This window comes from Salvelinus sp. IW2-2015, linkage group LG15 (assembly GCF_002910315.2).
Source record: "Salvelinus sp. IW2-2015 linkage group LG15, ASM291031v2, whole genome shotgun sequence".
Taxonomy (NCBI): Eukaryota; Metazoa; Chordata; class Actinopteri; order Salmoniformes; family Salmonidae; genus Salvelinus; species Salvelinus sp. IW2-2015.
In genome coordinates, this window is record NC_036855.1 from 28,431,345 (window position 1) to 28,450,335 (window position 18,991).

The following is an 18,991-nucleotide window of genomic DNA, read 5'->3' on the forward strand; positions in this document are numbered from 1 at the left end:
ACGTATGTGGTGACTTAAATAACAGTTTTTCGTAAACACTATATCCACAAATGTTTCACAATTGTGTTTTTTCACTAGAAATTGTTACTTCTGTGTACCTTAATGTGTGTGTGCAAAATATTACTGTTCTCATTAAAAAGTTAAGTGTATTAAAATGTGTTTTTTTAGCTAGAATGGAATGTTCTTATACCGTATCAGTGTTTCTACTCTATCAGTGTTTTCCCTATTTGCAGTTAGCAATGGCGCACAACCGTGGCCTCCACTGCAAAAAAATTATATACAGTGCATTCGGAAAGTACTCAGACCCCTTGACTTTTTCCACATTTTGCTACATTACAGCCTTATTCTAAAATGGATTCAATTATTTATTTTTCTCATCAATCTACACACAATACCCCATAATGACAAAGCGAAAACAGGTTAAGAAATGTTTTCAAAAGTATTAGAAATAAAAAAGAAGTAACTTATTTACATAAGTATTCAGACCTTATGCGATGAGACTCGAAACTGAGCTCAGGCGAATCCTGTTTCCATTGACCATCCTTGAGATGTTACTACAACTTGATTGGAGTCCACCTGTGGTAAATTCAATTGATTGTACATGATTTGGAAAGGCAAACATCTGTCTACATAAGGTTCCACAGCTGACAGTGCATGTCAGAGCAAAAACCAAGCCATGAGGTTAAAGTAATTGTCCGTAGAGATCCGAGACAGGATTGTGTCGAGGCACAGATCTGGGGAAGGGTACCAAAATATTTGTGCAGCATTGTGGCCTCCATCATTCTTAAATGGAAGAAGTTTGGAACCACCAAGAGTCTTCCTAGAGCTGGCTGCCTGGCCCAACTGAGCAATCGGGGGAGAAGAGCCTTGGTCAGGGAGGTGACCAAGACCCCGATGGTCACTCTGACAGAGCTCCAGAGTTCCTCTGTGGAAATGGGAGAACCTTCCAGAAGGACAACCATCTCTGCAACACTTCACCAATCAGGCCTTATGGTAGAGTGGCCAGACGGAAGCCACTCCTCAGTAAAAGGCAAATGGCAGCCCACTTGGAGTTTGCCAAAAGACACCTAAAGGCTTTCGGAGCCATCATCGACTCTGTGGGTTTTGTCCAACATGTCTCCAGACCTACTCACTGCCACAGTCATACTCTGGACCTAGTTTTGTCCAGTGGAATAAATATTGTGGATCTAAATGTTTTTCCCTCTTAATCCTGGACTATCGGACCACCATTTTATTACGTTTGCAATCTCAACAAATAATCTGCACAGACCCCAACCAAGGATCATCAAAAGCTGTGCTATAAATTCTCTGACAACCCAAAGATTCCTAGATGCCCTTCCAGACTCCCTCCACCTACCCAAGGACGTCAGAGGACAAAAATCGGTTAACCACCTAACTGAGGAACTAAATGTAACCTTGCGTAATACCTTAGATGCAATTGCACCCCTAAAAAGTAGCTCCCTGGTATACAGAAAATGCCCGAGCCCTGAAGCAAGCTTCAAGAAAATTGGAACAGAAGCGGCGCTCCAAACTGGAAGTCTTCCGACTAGCTTGGAAAGACAATACCATGCAGTATCTAAGAGCCCTCACTGCTGCTCAATCATCCTATTTTTCCAACTTAACTGAGGAGAATAAGAACAATCCAAATATATTTTTGATACTGTCACAAAGCTAACTAAAAGTAGCATTCCCCAATTCATGAACTTGATCATTAGATGATGATCATTAGAAAGCAAATTACGGACACCTCTTTAAATCTGCGTATTTATCCAAAGCTCACTTGTCCTGAGTCTGCACAACACTGCCAGGACCTAGGATCAAGGGAGACACTCAAGTTTTTTTATACTATATCTCATTGATGAAAATAGCCATGGCCTCTAAACCTTCAAGCTGCGTACTGGACCCTATTCCAGCAAAACTACTGAAAGATCTGCTTCCTGTGCTTGACCCTCCTATGTTGAACATAATAAACGCCTCTGTCACGTTCTGACCATAGTTCTTCTGTATTTTCTTTGTTTTAGTATGGTCAGAGCGTGAGCTGGGTGGGTATTTTATGTTTTGTGTTTCTATGTTGGGTTTGTCGTTTGGCCTGATATGGTTCTCAATCAGAGGCAGGTGGTAGTCATTGTCTCTGATTGGGAACTATATTTAGGTAGCCTGTTTTGTCGTTGTGGGTGATTGTCTATGTTAGTTGATGTTGCATGTCTGCACTCGGTTTCATTAGCGTCACGGTCGTTTGTTATTTTGTTTAGTTTGTATAGTTTAAGTGTTCTTCGTTTAATAAATAGAAGAATGGATTCACATCACGCTGCGTTTTGGTCCTCCTCTCTTTCTCCCAAAGAAGATCGTGACAGAATCACCCACCACAACAGGACCAAGCAGCGTGGTAACGGGCAGCAGCAGCAGCAGCAGCGAGATCTGGACTGTACAACTTGGGACGAAATAGAAAGGTGGTCGATCGACCCAGGGGGGGTGCCGGAGCCCGCCTGGGATTCTCTGGAGCAGTGCGAGGAGGGATACCGGCGAATGGAGTTGGCACGGCGATCAAGAAATCGCGGATGGAAGCCAGAGAGGCAGCCCCAAAAATGTATTGGGGGGGGGGCACACGGGGAGTGTGGCTAGGCCAGGTAGGAGACCTGAGCTAACTCCCCGTGCTTACCATGGAGAGCGAGCGTACGGGCAGACACCGTGTTATGCACAGTGCCATCTGTTTTGTCACCAAAGCCCCTTATACTACCCACCACTGCGACCTGTATGCTCTCGTTGGCTGGCCCTCACTACATATTCGTCACCAAACCCACTGGCTCCAGGTCATCTATAAGTCTATGCTAGGTAAAGCCCCGCCTTATCTCAGCTCACTGGTCACCAAAGAAGCACCCACCCGTAGCACGCCCTCCAGCAGGTATATTTCACTGGTCACCCCCAAAGCCAACACTTCCTTAGGCATCCTTTCCGTCCAGTTCTCTGCTGCCAATGTCTGGAACGAATTTCAAAAATCACTGAAGCTGGAGTCATGTCTACCTCTCTAACTTTAAGCATCAGCTGTCAGAGCAGCTTAACGATCACTGTACCTGAGCACAGCCAATCTGTAAATAGCACACCCAAATACCTTGAACACTAATTGACTCAAGATATTTCAGCTTTTTTTTATTTTATTTTTAACATATTTTTACTTTGACATCATGGGGTATTGTGTGTAGACCAGTGACACAAAATATCAATGTAATCAATTTTTAATTCATGCTGTAACACAACAAAATGTGGCAGAAATCAAGGGGTGTGAATACTTTCTGAAGGCACTGTAAATACAATACATGACCAAAAGTATGCGGACCTGCTTGTCGAACGTCTCATTTCAAAATCATGTGCATTAATAATGAGTTGGTCCCCCTTTTGCTGCTATAACAGCCTCCACTCTTCTGGAAAGTCTTTCCACTACATGTTGGAACATTGTTCCATTCCACTTCCATTCAGCCACAGAGCATTAGTGAGGTCGGGCACTGATGTTGGGCGATTAGGCCTGGATCGCAGTCGGCGTCCCAATTCATCCCAAAAGTGTTTGCTAGGGTTGAGGTCCAGGCTTTGTGCAGGCCAGTCAAGTTCTTCCACACCGATCTCGACAATTTCTATTTGGAGCAATTTTTTTTAAACAATTTAACTGGGAATCAAAATGTCATGCCCATACAATTTCACGCTAATGCCTTGCGACCTGGACGGCGTCCTTTCGCATCCCCCCAATGATCCAAATGTGGAATCRGTACCCTTCTTGATATCATAGACAGTAATGGATTGAGAACATACCAAGATTTGAAAGATACATACACATTACCAGGCTACTCCTTTTTTCTATATTTACAATGTAGGTCAGCTATGCTGTCCCATGGGAAACCAAACTACCGAAACACCCAATGATGGGATTTATAAATACATTTTTGCGGCTCCCGAAAGGACTAATCTCTATAATATATAAACAACATTTGGAAAGCTCATATTCTGAGCTAGCCCACAGCACTATATAGTTTAATCTTAACCACGCTTTAACTGGAACAGAAAATGGAAAAATATGACCTTGGCATCCCGTAATCCGAACCATCAATTTCTATATGTTAAGTTTGTTCACAGACTGTATTTAACATCAAGGAAATGTTTTAAATTGGAAATTGGCCTCATTCCCAAATGTTCACTGTACCCCCTAAAGTAGGCACACTCCTTCATATGATGTGGGAGTGCCCTGCCGTTTAAATCTTCTGAGGCAAAGTTACAAAATTCATTTTGAAGTGCATGAATTTAAATATTCATTGCTTTCCATCTATTATGCTACTTAACGATGATGGCCCCTTGAAACTCTCAATCAATCAGAGAAGATTACTGCTGGCAAGCGCACAGCTGAAAAACTCTCCCATTTAACCAGTGGATACAGTTACTATTAGAAGTTATAACATTAGAATTATTGACAACGAGAATGAATGGTGCTAGTCAATGAACAAAGTGGAAACTGTTTTTTAGACATTTTTGCAAAAACATTACAAATAAAAAACAAATACCTTATTTACAAAAGTAGTCCGGTCGTTGTCCCCACAGCATGATGCTGCCACCACCATGCTTCACCATAAAGATGGTGCCAGGTTTCCTCCAGAAGAGACGCTTGGTATTCAGGCCAAAGAGTTGAATCTTGGTTTCATCAGACCAGAGAATCTTGTTTCTCATGGTCCGAGAGTCCTATGGGGGGCCTTTTGGCAAACAAGCGGGATGTCATGTGCCTTTTACTGAGGAGTGGCTTCTGTCTGGCCACTCTACCATAAAGGCCTGATTGGTGGAGTGCTGCAGAGATGGTTGTCCTTCTGGAAGGTTCTTCCATCTCCACAAATAAATTCTGGAGCTCTGTCAGAGAGACCATCCGGTTCTTGGTTGACTCCCTGAACAAGGCCCTTCTCCCCCGATTGCTGTTTGGCCAGGCGGCTACAGTGGTTCTTCCTTTAAAAGTTGTGGCGTACTGCAGCACAGCTTGCGGGGTGCCGCAGAATTCTATGGCACGTTATTTAAGTGTCAGCCATTGTTACTAGAATGATGCATTTTACCACAATCTGCCACCATCTACCACAAATGGTCGCAGCATAAGCTCAAAACTTTTAAAGGACGAACCACTGTAGCTCTAGGAAAAGTCTTGGTGGTTCCAAACTTCTTCCATTTACGAATAATGGAGGCCACTGTGTTCTTGAGGACCTTCAATGCTGCAGAAATGTTTTGGTACCCAAAAAGGTAACAGTACAGGCATGGGAAAAAGGCTAATAACGTAGTCCGGGAGATCAGTGTAATGGGTGCGTGTCGGTGGCAGGGAAGTCAGGCGCAGGAAAACGAACTTGGTATAAACGGAGTCGTTTAATAAGTGCTCATAAAACTCCAAAAAACCAAATATACAAAAAATAATTTAAGTGGGTACAAAACCCGTCGCACACCGACACATGACTTGCACATCACATACAATAAAACAATCTCCGACAAGGACATGAGGGGAAACAGAGGGTTAAATACACAACATGTAATTGATGGGATTGGAACCAGGTGTGAAGTAAGACAAGACAAAACCAATGGAAAATGAAAAATGGATCAGTGATGGCTAGAAGGCCGGTGACGTCGACTGCCGAACACTGCCCGAACAAGGAGAGGGACCGACTTCGGCGGAAGTCGTGACAATCAGGCAAGAGGTTGATGACAGGAAATCTGATTGGCAAAAGTACAGGCAGGGAATAGGCAGAAAAACGTTGTTAACAAACAAACAATACCTCACAATGATCGGGTGCAATGAACTGAACTAAATAGTGTGTGTAAATGATATATAAGGGTTAGAACAGGTGATCAGAATTCAGGTGATTGGGATCTGGAGAGTGAGCTGCGTTCAGGGGATCTATGTCTTTGAAAGTGTGAGCTGGAAAGTGAACTGTGTTCAGGGGATCTATGTGTTTAAGAGTATGAGTTGGAAGCAGACGTTAAAGTAGTAACCAACAAAGTGTTAAACAAATCAACATTTATAAGTTATATTTTAGATTCTTCAAAGTAGCCACCCTTTGCCTTAATGACAGCTTAATGACAGACACGTCGACAGTGAAGAGAATACTCCGGGATGCTGGCCTTCTAGGCAGGGATGCAAAGAAAAAGTCATATCTCAGACTGGCCAATAAAAATAAAAGATTAAGATGGGCAAAAGAACAGACACTAGACAGAGGAACTCTGCCTAGAAGGCCAGCATCCCGGAGTCGCCTCTTCACTGTGGACGTTGAGACTGGTGATTTGCGGGTACTATTTAATGAAGCTGCCAGTTGAGGACTTGTGAGGCGTCTCTTCCTCAAACTAGACACTCTAATGTACTTGTCCTCTTGCTCAGTTGTGCACCGGGGCCTCCCACTCCTCTTTCTATTCTGGTTAGAGCCAGTTTGCTCTGTTCTGTGAAGGGAGTAGTACACAGCATTGTACGAGATCTTCAGTTTCTTGGCAATTTATTGCATGGAATAGCCTTCATTTCTCAGAACCAGAGTAGACTGACGAGATTCAGAAGAAAGTTCTTTGTTTATGGCCATTTTGAACCTGTAATCGAACCCACAACTGCTGATGCTCCAGATACTCAACTTGTCTAAAGAAGGACAGTTTTATTGCTTCTTGAATTGGCACAACATTTTTCAGCTGTGCTAACATAATTGCAGAAGTGTTTTCTAATGATCAATTAGCCTTTTTAAAATGATAAACTTGGATTAGCTAACACAACGTGCCATTGGAACACAGGAGTGATGGTTGCTGATAATGGGCCTCTGTTCGCCAATGTAGATATTCCATAAACAAATCTGCAGTTTCCAGCTAAATTTGTCATTGACAATCTTAACAATGTCTACACTGTATTTCTGATCAATTTGATGTTATTTTAATGGACAAAACGTGTTATTTTCTTTCTAAAACAAGGACAAAAACAAGTGACCCCCAAACTTTTGAGCGGTAGTGTATATACAGTATATATACTGAAATGGACATGAAATGGAATTTTAGAACAGAAAATTCCTTGCACATGTGGTTATGCGTGCGTATGTGTGTGGCTGTGTGTGTCTGTGTAAAATAAAAACAACCTCTCCATGGCTCTCTCTTTCATACCACATTTAAGGGTGAGCGTTGAGGCGTTACATTACATTGCTGCCATGTACATGTAATACCATGGAGGAAAGCCTACAACAACAGTCCTTTTTCTCTCTCTCTTTTATGTCATGCCAGCTGTCAAATGTGTTGGGTCTTTGTTGGCCGGGCTGTATGTGACTAACATCCCTGTAGAGTACCGGCTGGAGTGAAAAAGCAGAGTGTGTGTGTGAGAGAGCAGAAAGGACCTCCGTTCCTCTGTCCACTCCAGCACATCACAGCGCTTTCCACAGGCAGCCGCTGTCAATATCTCACCTGCAGGAAAAGCTTGCATAGCCACAAACACACACACACACACACACACACTGTTACTGTTACCATACACCTCAGGAAAAGTGTTTTATCCAGACCTATAGTGAGAGAAAAAGAGCAGTTAATAACTGTCACACTCCTAAACACAGTTACAGATCATCATGTTTAAGGCTACACCAAAAAGAGATGAGCAAGTTATGTTCTTACCTGATTGCCCAGTAGCAGCAAAGGTCCTTATCATGGTAGTAACCTGTGCCACTTGACTCAATAATCCGATACCACCTGAACCTATAGAAAAAATTGAGCAGTTAATCACTGTCACACTCATGAAAACAATGATACATGTCACGGATCCCTCCGGAACGTTCATTATGCACACCTGTCCCCTGTTTACACTGATTAGTACTTGTTTTAGTGTGCCCTTTGGTTTCCATTGGGCTGTCGATTATTGTTAGAATGTCCGTTGGTGCGTGTGAGTACCTGTGCTGTGTGTTTTGGGCTTCCGTGCCCTTACTCGGCACACCGTAATTTGGAGCATAATAAAAACCCTATTACGCATTCCTGCGCCTGTCTGCCGATCCTTCATGCCAACGTGACAGAATAATCAACCATTAAGGGAGACAGCGAGAATGGCCCGTCCGATGATGCTGCGACTGGTCCGCCCGGCGCCGCCGTAACCTCGGGAGCTGCAACTGGGTCGTCCGACGTCGCCACAACTGGCCCGTCCGACGACGCCACAACAGGTCCGTCCGACGACGCCACTTCAGCAGCCACAACTGGCCCGTCCGACGACGCCACAACAGGTCCGTCCGACGACGCCACAACAGGTCCGTCCGACGACGCCACAACAGGTCCGTCCGACGACGCCACCGCGGGTACTTCAGCAGCACAACTGGCCCGTCCGACGACGCCACAACAGGTCCGTCGACGACGCCACAACAGGTCCGTCCGACGACGCCACAACAGGTCCGTCCGACGACGCCACTTCAGCCAGCACAACTGGCCCGTCCAACGCCGCCCACAAGCGGTCTGTCCGACACCACTGCTACTGGTCCGTCTGACGCCGCTGCAACTGACACCTCTGATGATGACACAACTTCAGCAGCTGCATCGGGTCCTGATCGACCCGCACTGCGCTCCTGTGATCGTCCTCGAGGCCTGTGTCGTTGCGTGCTAGTGCACCGCGTCGGGGGTACTATCACGGATCCCTCCGGAACTTTCATTACGTACACCTGTCCCTGTTCCCACTGATTAACCTCTCTAGGGTACGTGGGACGGTAGTGTCCCACCTCTTCAACAGCCAGTGAAACTGCAGGGCGCCAAATTCAAAACAACAGAAATCCCATAATTAAAAATCCTCAAACATACATGTATTTTACACCATTTAAATATACACCTGTTGTAAATCCATTCAGTTCCGATTTCAAAAAGGCTTTACGATGGAAAGCAAACCAAATGATTATGTTAAGTGAGTGCCTATTCACAGAATAACACAGCCATTTTTCCAGCCAAAGAGAGGATTCACAAAAAGCAGAATATAGATAAAAAATAATCACTAACCTTTGATGATCTTCATCAGATGACACTCATAGGACTTCATGTTACAAATACATGATATGTTTTGTTCGGTAAAGTTCATATTTATATCAAAAATCTGAGTTTACATTGGCGCGTTACGTTCAGAAGTTCCAAACATCCGGTGATTTTGAGAGAAGCCACATCAATTTACAGAAATACTCATTATAAATGTTGATGAAAATACAAGTGTTATGCATGGAATTTTAGATGCACTTCTCCTTAATGCAACCGCTGTGTCAGATTTAAAAAAAGCTTTACGGAAAAAGCAAACCATGCAATAATCTGAGGTCGGCGCTCAGAGCCCAATCAAGACAAAAATATATCCGCCATATTGTGCAGTCAACAGAAGTCAGAAATAACATTATAAACATTCACTTACCTTTGATGATCTTCATCAGAATGCACTCCCAGGAATCCCAGTTCCACAATAAATGTTTGTTTTGTTCGATAATGTCCATCCTTTATGTCCAAATTCCTCCGTGTTGTTCTAGCGTTCAGTACATTTTCCAAACTCACGACACGCGGGCAAGTCCAGTGGAAAGTACGGACGAAAAATTAAAAAAATTATATTACAGTCTGTAAAAACATGACAAACGAAGTATTGAATCAATCTTTAGGATGTTTTTAACATAATTCTTCAATAATGTTCCAACCGGAGAATTCCGGTTGTCTTCAGAAGTGTGATGGAACAGAGCTCGCTCTCACATGAACGCGCATGGTCAGCCCATGTTCAGGTCATGGTAGACCTTACTCAATCCCCTCTCATTCGGCCCCAGTTCACAGTAGAAGCATCAGACAAGGTTCTAAAGACTGTTGATATCTAGGCGAAGCCTTAGGAAGTGCAACATTATCAAAATATCCCACTGTATCTTCAGTAGGAGCTGAGTTGAAAATCGACCAACCTCAGATTTCCCACTTCCTGGTTGGATTTTGTCTCAGGTTTTTGCCTGCCATATGAGTTCTGTTATACTCACAGACATCATTCAAACAGTTTTAGAAACTTCTGAGTGTTTTCCACCCAATGCATATTCTAGCTTTCATGGATGAGTAGCAGGCCGTTTACTCTGGGCACGCTTTTCATCAGGACGTGAAAATACTGCCCGCTACCCCAAAGAAGTTAGTACAAGTTTAAGTGTGCCCTTTAGTTTCCATTGGGCTGTCGATTTATTGTTACAATGTCCATTGGTGCATGTGAGAACCTGTGTTGTGTGTTTTGGACTTTCTTGCCCTTGTGGATTGCGCAGATGATTACGAGTCTCGTCCCGTGTGTTAATCATCGTACACGTGTGTATTTATTCAAGGTACTCCTCGCTCTTTTGTTTGGATTTCAACCCTGTGTTTTGTTTAGTGTTTGTTTGGTCTTCGTCCCTGTGCCTTTGCACGGCACGCCGTCATTTGGGGTATAATTAAAAACCTTATTATGCATTCCTGCGCCTGTCTCCCGAATCTCTTCATACCAATGTGACAATACAGCAAAAATAGATGTGCCTTGTTATGTTCTCACCCGCTTGCCCACACCTTAGCACCTTAACTTCTTCCCTCAGGGCTCTGTTTTCCTGCTGGAGTCTTTGGATTTATACCCCAACATTTTTGTAAAAAAATAAATAATGTAAAAGTAAAGAATTACAGGTTACTTTTTAATACAATTACATACTGTGCAAAACGGGACAGATAAGCATAGTCTCATCCAGGCTGAGCGAATGTACTACAGTACATACACTACATGACCAAAGGTATGTAGACACCTGCTCGTCGAACATCTCATTCCAAAATCATGAGCATTAATATGGAGTTGGTCCCCCCCTTTTCTGCTATAACAGCTTCCACTCTTTTGGGAAAGCCTTCCAATAGATGTTGGAACATTGCTGCTGAAACTTGCTTCCATTCAGCCACAAGAGCATTAGTGAGGTTGGGCACTGAAGTTGGGTGATTAGGCCTGGCTCGCATTCACCGTTTCAATTCATCCCAAAGGTGTTAGATGGGGTTGAGGTCAGGGCTCTGTGCAGGCCAGTCAAGTTCTTCCACACCAATCTCAACAAACAATTTCTGTATGGACCTCGCTTTGTGCACGGGGGCATTGTCATGCTGAAAGAGAAGGGCCTTCCCCAAACTGTTGACACAAAGTTGGGCAGGTAGCGTTCTCCTAGCATCCGCCAAACCCAGAATCGTCCGTTGGACAGTCAGAGGGTGAAGCGTGATTGATCACTCCAGAGAACGCATTTCTACTGCTCCAGAGTCCAAAGCTTTACACCTCTCCAGCATATGCTTGGCATTGCGCATGGTGATCTTAGGCTTGTCTGCGGCTGCTCGGCCATGGAAACCAGCTCCAAAAGAACAGTTGCTTCCAGAAACATTTTGTAACTCTGTAGTTACTGTTGCAGCCGAGAACATGCTATTTTTATGCGCTACGCACTTCAGCACTCGGCAGTCCCGTTCTGTGAGCTTGTGTGGCCTACAACATCGCAGCAGAAATTTGACGAACTGACATGTTGGAAAGGTGGCATCCTATGATGGTGGCACGTTGAAAGTCACTGAGCTCTTCAGTAAGGACATTCTTCTGCCAATGTTTGTCTATGGAGATTGCATGGCTTTGTGCTCAATTTTGTGCTCAACTGTCAGTAATGGGTGTGGCTGAAATAGCCAAATTCACTCATTTGAAAGGGTGTCCACATACTTTTGTATATATAGTGTACCTCCATGGCTGTCATTCACATCCTGCTGTGGTGTATATGATGTTGGAGCTGTCCAATGTCCTAATTGAAAGACAGATTGAATTAATAAAGGTTCTCGTTTCGCCTCTGAATGTACATATAGTCACATTCAGACATGGTGCAAAGAAGTTACTGTTCATACTTTAATTCGTTATGTTCTTACCTTCATATCTACGGCCATAATTTGGCCCGTTGAAGTGTCTCATTGCAGGCCCTGTTTGAAACAATACATTGAAATGAAATACGGTACAAAAAAAACAAATCTCATCTGGGAAAAGTACTACATAGAGTACCTCCATGGCTGTCCTCCACATGCTGCTGTGGTCAATATGATGCTGGGGAATATGATGCTTGTCCTAAATGAAAGACAGATCACATGAATAAAGGGGCTTGTTTCTCCTCTGAAATTCTATCAGTATTTAGCAGAACAGGATACATCCTCCAATGGATTTTTTTCATGCATAATGTTTCACTTACTTGTATTCGGAGACAACTAATTCTAAGAAGAAAAAATACATGAGTACATTTGGAAATTTACCATGAAAGCTGATTTGCAGTTCTCCTGCTTTCTTATTTGCTCGTCATCTATCATTTCAACACTGGAACCTGCTTGGAACCGTTTACAATACAACTGTGACATCTCCCAATTGTCTAGACAAGTGAATAATAAAAGGTAGAGGCATGAATTATCCCACAAAACACTGACTTTCACATCAGGCAAGTTAATTACGATAATATTTCAAATGAGAGTACATCAGAAACATAAATTAGGCCAAATTACCTGCTCCCTTCATGAACTTAAAAAAAACAGGTGCTGTATGGTGGCGTACACTTGATGGCTAAATTGTTTCTTTGGTTCTTTTTTCTGAGGCTGAGTGGTAGCCAATAACAGATGTCATATTTGATCCACACTTGTGGAACTACTGCATATGGTTCGTTCTTCTCAACCAGCAACTGAACAACGGCAAACTTCATGACCTAAAGACAGGAGAGAAAGAGGGAGAACTAAGCATAAAGACTACTTATAATCAAAACATTATAACTTACATTACAAATCACACAATACCCAGTGAAATCCTAAGATATGTATCTAGTGAGAGGCGAACAGAAACAAACAGGGCTATGCCATGTCTACAAGTGGCTCAAGGGAGAGAACAATCAAGTGACTAACTGTGCAACTCATGATGGCATAGGCTAAAGAAAACTACATTTAGACATTCATTTGGTAGCACACTCTTGAATTTACCCATATTTTACTACATTCTAGAGCAGTGGGTAAATGCCCTATAAAATAACGTTACCAGCACCGACATATGTCATAAACAGACAAGTTAATGTTGTTAGCTAGCGTCTAACATTAGCAAGCTAGCTAGCTAACTAACTCAGCTAGCAAGGACACAAGCAGATAGTAAGCTAGCCAACTTAACACAAGCTGCTAGCTAGCAAGCTAACATACCACCACACTAATGTTAGCAAACCAACTAACTAGCTAGCTAAGTAACTCGGCTAYCAAGGACAAAAGAGCACCAACATAATTTAGCTAGCTAGCTAGTCAAAGCAACAGCACCGAGCAATGGCCGAGTTCATGTATTTAGCTAGTTAACTTAGTAAACATGCCAACGTTACCTAAGTTAACAAGGCTAGCTAGCCAACTTGAGGTTAACATTATTGTCCTAAAAATAATGCAGTAAAACACACCAGCTAGGTAAGTTAGCATTTACTTCATTGTCAAGCTGAGTTCACTTTGCTAGCTTAATGTGTTAACATTACATGCTGACCACACAACTCGCATTGCCTGCGCTCACGTTGCAAAATAAATAACAGGTAAAATAACAACCCAATGTTTACATCCCAGGACAAATTAGCTAGCAACTGTAAATTAGCTAAATTGGAATAAATGTTTAATGCTTTTCGACCTGTCCTCAAATTACTATAATTGGTTCAGAGTTTGTTTTGATATTTCAACCTGTGTGTCCTGTTCGTGTCTGGTGTGGGGGTACAAAATCAACATGCGCGTGATGACGCGAGCCCGGTTTGGTCAGCCTGTCACTGTTTGAGCAAACATTAAAGACAAACAATTTGCATTAGCTATGACAAAAGTCTGATAACATGTAAAGCAAGAAGGAAAGCTGTAACGTTACTTACTTGAGCAAAGAAGCTAAGTCGCAGTAAAAAAAACTCTGTAATAGAGGATCGTTTTTTACCCAGAGAAAATGTCCCCAAAAAATGTATGGTTGGCATCCAACAACAATGAAAATGAATGGACTGGCGTTGAATATCAAGTGGACTGTCACGATCGTTATAATGAGTGGACCAAGATGCAGCGTGGTATGTTTCCATCCTCTTTATTTGGAAGAGAAACTCAAAGAAAAAACAACAACAATAAAGCACAAAACGAAACGTGAAGCTCAATGTAGTCCTCGCAGTCAACTATACCTAGACAAGATCCCACAAAGCACAATGGGGAAATGGCTGCCTAAATATGATCCCCAATCAGAGACAACGATAAACAGCTGCCTCTGATTGGGCACCATACCAGGCCAACATAGATATATAATCACCTAGATGACCCACCCTAGTCACACCCCAACCCAACCAACATAGAGAATAAAAAGCTCTCTATGGTCAGGGCGTGACAGTACCCCCCACCAAAGGTGCGGACTCCGACCGCAAAACCTGACTCAATAGGGGAGGGTCCGGGTGGGCATCTACCGTCGGGGGCAGCTCCGGTGCGGGGCGAAGTACCCACTCCGCTCGCGGATACGTCATCTTCAATGGCGGCTCTGGTGAGGGGATCGTCGCCGGAAGCTCCGGACCGTGGCTCGTCACCGGAGGAACCGGGCCGTAGATCGTCGCCGGGGACTCCGGACCGGGTACCCTCGCAGGAGGTTCCGGACCGTGGACCGTCTCAGGAGGTTCCGGACCGTGGACCGTCTCAGGAGGTTCCGGACCGTGGACCGTCTCAGGAGGTTCCGGACCGTGGACCGTCGCCGGAGGTTCCGGACTGTGGACCGTCGCCGGAGGTTCCGGACTGTGGACCGTCGCCGGAGGTTCCGGACTGGGTACTGTCCGGGAAGGCATTGGACCAGGGGACAGATAAAGAGGCGATCAGGCTCTGCGACTAGGGTAGCTGGTCCGCACTTTACGGAGGCTCTGGACTGGGAACTGTCGCCGGAGGCTCTGGACTGGGAACTGTCGCCAGAAGCTCTGGACTGGGAAGTCGCCGGAAGCTCTGGACTGGAACTGTCGCCGGAAGCTCTGGTCTGTGGAAGCGCACTGGAAGCTAATGCGTTGTGCAAAGGAACTGGTGGTACCGGGCTGAGGACACGCACCTCAGGGCGAGTGCGTGGAAGAGGGACAGGCCGTACTGGACTGTGGAAGCGTACTGGAGGCCTGATGCGTGGTGCCGGAACTGGTGGTACCGGGCTGAGGACACCCACCTCAGGGCGAGTGCGGGGAAGAGGCACAGGCCGTACTGGACTGTGGAGGCGCACTGGAGGCCTGATGCGTGGTGCCGGAACTGGTGGTACCGGGCTGAGGACATGCACCTCAGGGCGAGTGTGGGGAAGAGATCACAGATGCCTTGACAAAAAAGGTAGGGGCGTGGATCAGAAAACCAGTCAGTATCTGACGTGACCACCATTTGCCTCATGCAGCACGACACATCTACTTCGCATAGAGTTGATCAGGCTGTTGATTGTGGCCTGTGGAATGTTGTCCCACTCCTCTTCAATGGCTGTGCAAAGTTGCTGCATATTGGCGGGAACTGGAACATGCCATTGTACACGTCGATCCAGAGCATCCCAAACATGCTCAATGAGTGACATGTCTGGTGAGTATGCAGGCTTTGGAAGAACTGGAACATTTTCAGTTTCCAGGAATTGTGTATAGATCCTTGCGACATGGGGCTGTCTGTTGTCATGCTGAAACATGAGGTGATGTTGGCAGATGACTGGCACGACAATGGGCTCCAGATCTCGTCACGGTATCTCTGTACATTCAAACTGCCATCACTAAAATGCAATTGTTTTCATTGTTGTGTTCACTGACTTGCCTATATAAAATGTTATATAAAAGGTTAAATAAAAAATAAAAAAATTGATTGTTAGTAGCTTATGCCTGCCCATACCATAACCCCACCGCCACCATTGGGCACTCTGTTCACAACTCTGACATCAGCAAACCGATCGCCCACACAGCGCCATACATCTGCCTTGTACAGTTGAAACCGGGATTAATTTGTGAAGAGCACACTTCTCCAGCGTGCCAGTGGCCATCGAGGGTGAGCATTTGCCCACTGAAGTCAAGTACGACGGCAAACTGCAGTCAGGCCATGGCCCTAATGAGGACAATGAGCATGCAGATCAGCTTCCCTGAGACTGTTTCTGAGAGTTTGTGACGACATTGTTTGGTTGTGCAAACCCGCAGTTTCATCAGCTGTTTGGCTGGCTGGCCTCAGACGATCCCGCAAGTGAAGAAGCCGGATGTGGAGGTCCTGGACTTGCGTGGTTACACGTGGTCTGTGGTTGTGAGGCCGGTTGGACGTACTGCCAAATTCTCTTAAATGACTTTGGAGGCGGCTTATGGTTGAGAAATTAACATTCAATTCTCTGGCAACAGCTCTGGTGGACATTCCTGCTGTCAGCATGCCAATTGCATGTTCCCTCAAAACTTGAGACATCTGTGGCATTGTGTTGTCTGACAATATTGCACATTTTAGAGTGGCCCTTTATTGTCCCCAGCACAAGGAGCACCTGTGTAATGATCATACTGTTTAATCAGCTTCTTGATATGCCACACCTGTCAGGTGGATGGATTATCTTGGCAAAGGAAAAATGCTCCTTTGCCAAGATAAAAATGTGTGCACAAAATTTGAGAGAAATAAGCTTTTTGTCCATATGGAACCTTTCTGGGACCTTTTATTTCAGCTCGTGAAACATGGGACCAACACATTACCTGTTTTGTTCATATTTTTGTTTAGTGTAGGTCATAAAAATATATTTGTGAAAAAGATGCTCCATTGTAAGGGGAAAATAACAAATGCAACATGAGCATTCCAACCTGGTGCATGAACAGATTGAACTAAAAAACAATATTTTTTTTGAAATTCTTTGTTAAAAAAAGAAAAAAAAGAATGAGCTCCATCCTCTCCATGATTCAAAATCCAGGCCAGCGAATTGGTGCTCCATCTATCTTTTGACTAAAAGTATGCCACTAGTGTATATTCAGTATTTAAAAAAATACAGTGGTGATAAATACAGTACAAACAATTAAACTATTCTTTAGTTCCAAAAGCCTACCGTCACCATTTTTCTACAGCTACTATAGCGTTGTGTGAAGTGGTTTAGAGAGTGGCATCTCTTTAACAAACCAATTGCAAGGAACAGTTAGTATTGCCTCCTAAATATAGCCTAGTATGTAAAACGAATGACAAAAATGTAGGCTATTAACAGCTATAAACTGTGAAATATTAGGCGTATCACTTTTGTGTTATCCTCGATTATTTTTTTATGCATTGTGCCCTCGTGTTGTGGTTGTTTTGTTTTTAAATTGGCCAATAAATCTAAACAAATTTAAATCACATAAAAATGGAGGCTAAGGTTTACAGAGCAAACAAAAACATCTGCAGCCTCTGGTTGGCTGTGGTTAGCTGGAAGGTGGCAGGCCGATTATGAGATTAGAGACATTTCTGGCTATTTTCTTTCAAATGAACTCATGCTAGATGACTTGCCTAGGGGGTATAGCTGTCCTCTGAGTGGAGACTAAACGTTAGAGAAGCAAAAGTGGCCTGCCAAGGGCTTATAGCGGTCCTCTGAATGGAGACTAAACGTTAGAGAAGCAAAAGTGGCCTGCCAAGGGCTTATAGCGGTCCTCTGAGTGGAGACTAAACATTAGAGAAGCAAAAGTGGCCTGCCAAGGGCTTATAGCGGTCCTCTGAATGGGGCTACCCACCACAGATGTAAATCACATCTTGAGTGGCAAACTCCACTTGCCCGCTGGTGGTAGGAATTTATAGCCTTGGGCGTAACGACAGTGGGAAATAGCAAGAGGGGTGAAATGTTTTGCTATCAAATCAAATTGTATTTGTCACATGCGCCGAATACTACAGGCGTAGTAGACCTTACAGTGAAATGCTTACTTACAAGCTCTTAACCAATAACACAGTTTTAAGAAAAATACAAAAACAAAATCTAAAAAGTACAAATAAAAGTAGCAAATAATTTAAGAGCAGCAGTAAAATAACAATACCGAGGCTATATACAGGGGGTACTGGTACAGAGTCAATGTGCAGGGGCACCGGTTAGTCGAGGGAATAGAGGTACCCTTCCCCAAAACTCTACCTACATATACTGTAGGTAGAGTTTTGGGGAAGGGTTAGCTAAAAGAGTTAAGGTTAGGGTTATTGGAAAGGTTAGCTAACATGCTAAGTAGTATAAAGTCGCTAAAAAGTAGCGAGTAGTTGCATTGTTAATAATTAGCTCAAATGCTGAAGTTGTCTGTGTTGAGATTCGAACACCCAACCTTTGGGTTGGTAGACTTTCACGTTATACTCACACTCATCCACCCCAACCAACCACCCTCCTTTCCTTGTTGTCTTACGTAACCATACAAAGTAACATATCGTTTACTATGTTACGTCTTGTCCATGAGACCAGGCTGCTCTCTCTCGCCAGCTGCTGTCGTAAACAGTGAGATAGAGGATGCTACTCAATACACCCAGACGGCCCTAGGTAAGAGCCCACCTAATTACGACTACAAAATATTGCCTCCTCTCCTCCTCCACCCCTCCCTCACTATTCCTCCATCCCTGAACCACTCCACTCTTCTCTGCTGAGTCACTGTACAGCTGTAGTTATAGCTGTTAAAACTCAAGAACACAATAAACAACCTTTTACATTTAATGTTCCTACTCTGTCCCTGCTTTCTCTCTGTCTCTTTGCACTTCTCACTCTCTCTCCTCCCGCCCCTTCACCTGTTTTTCTCTCTCAACGGCAGTGGAACTGATGCAGAGCCGTAAAAACTGTACTCAGAGTCCTGGATCTCTATAGGACAATTAAATTCAGACTTTTATCCACTTTATCAATTGTCTTCCCAATGGCAATATAATAAAGCTATCAGTTATGAAATCATGCCTGTCAGCTTCACTGCAATAGCACCAGATAACACCACATCCTATGCTGGCAAAGTGGAAAAACAACAGTCTCTGTGTGTGTGTGTGTGTGTGTGTGTGTGTGTGTGTGTGTGTGTGTGTGTGTGTGTGTGTGTGTGTGTGT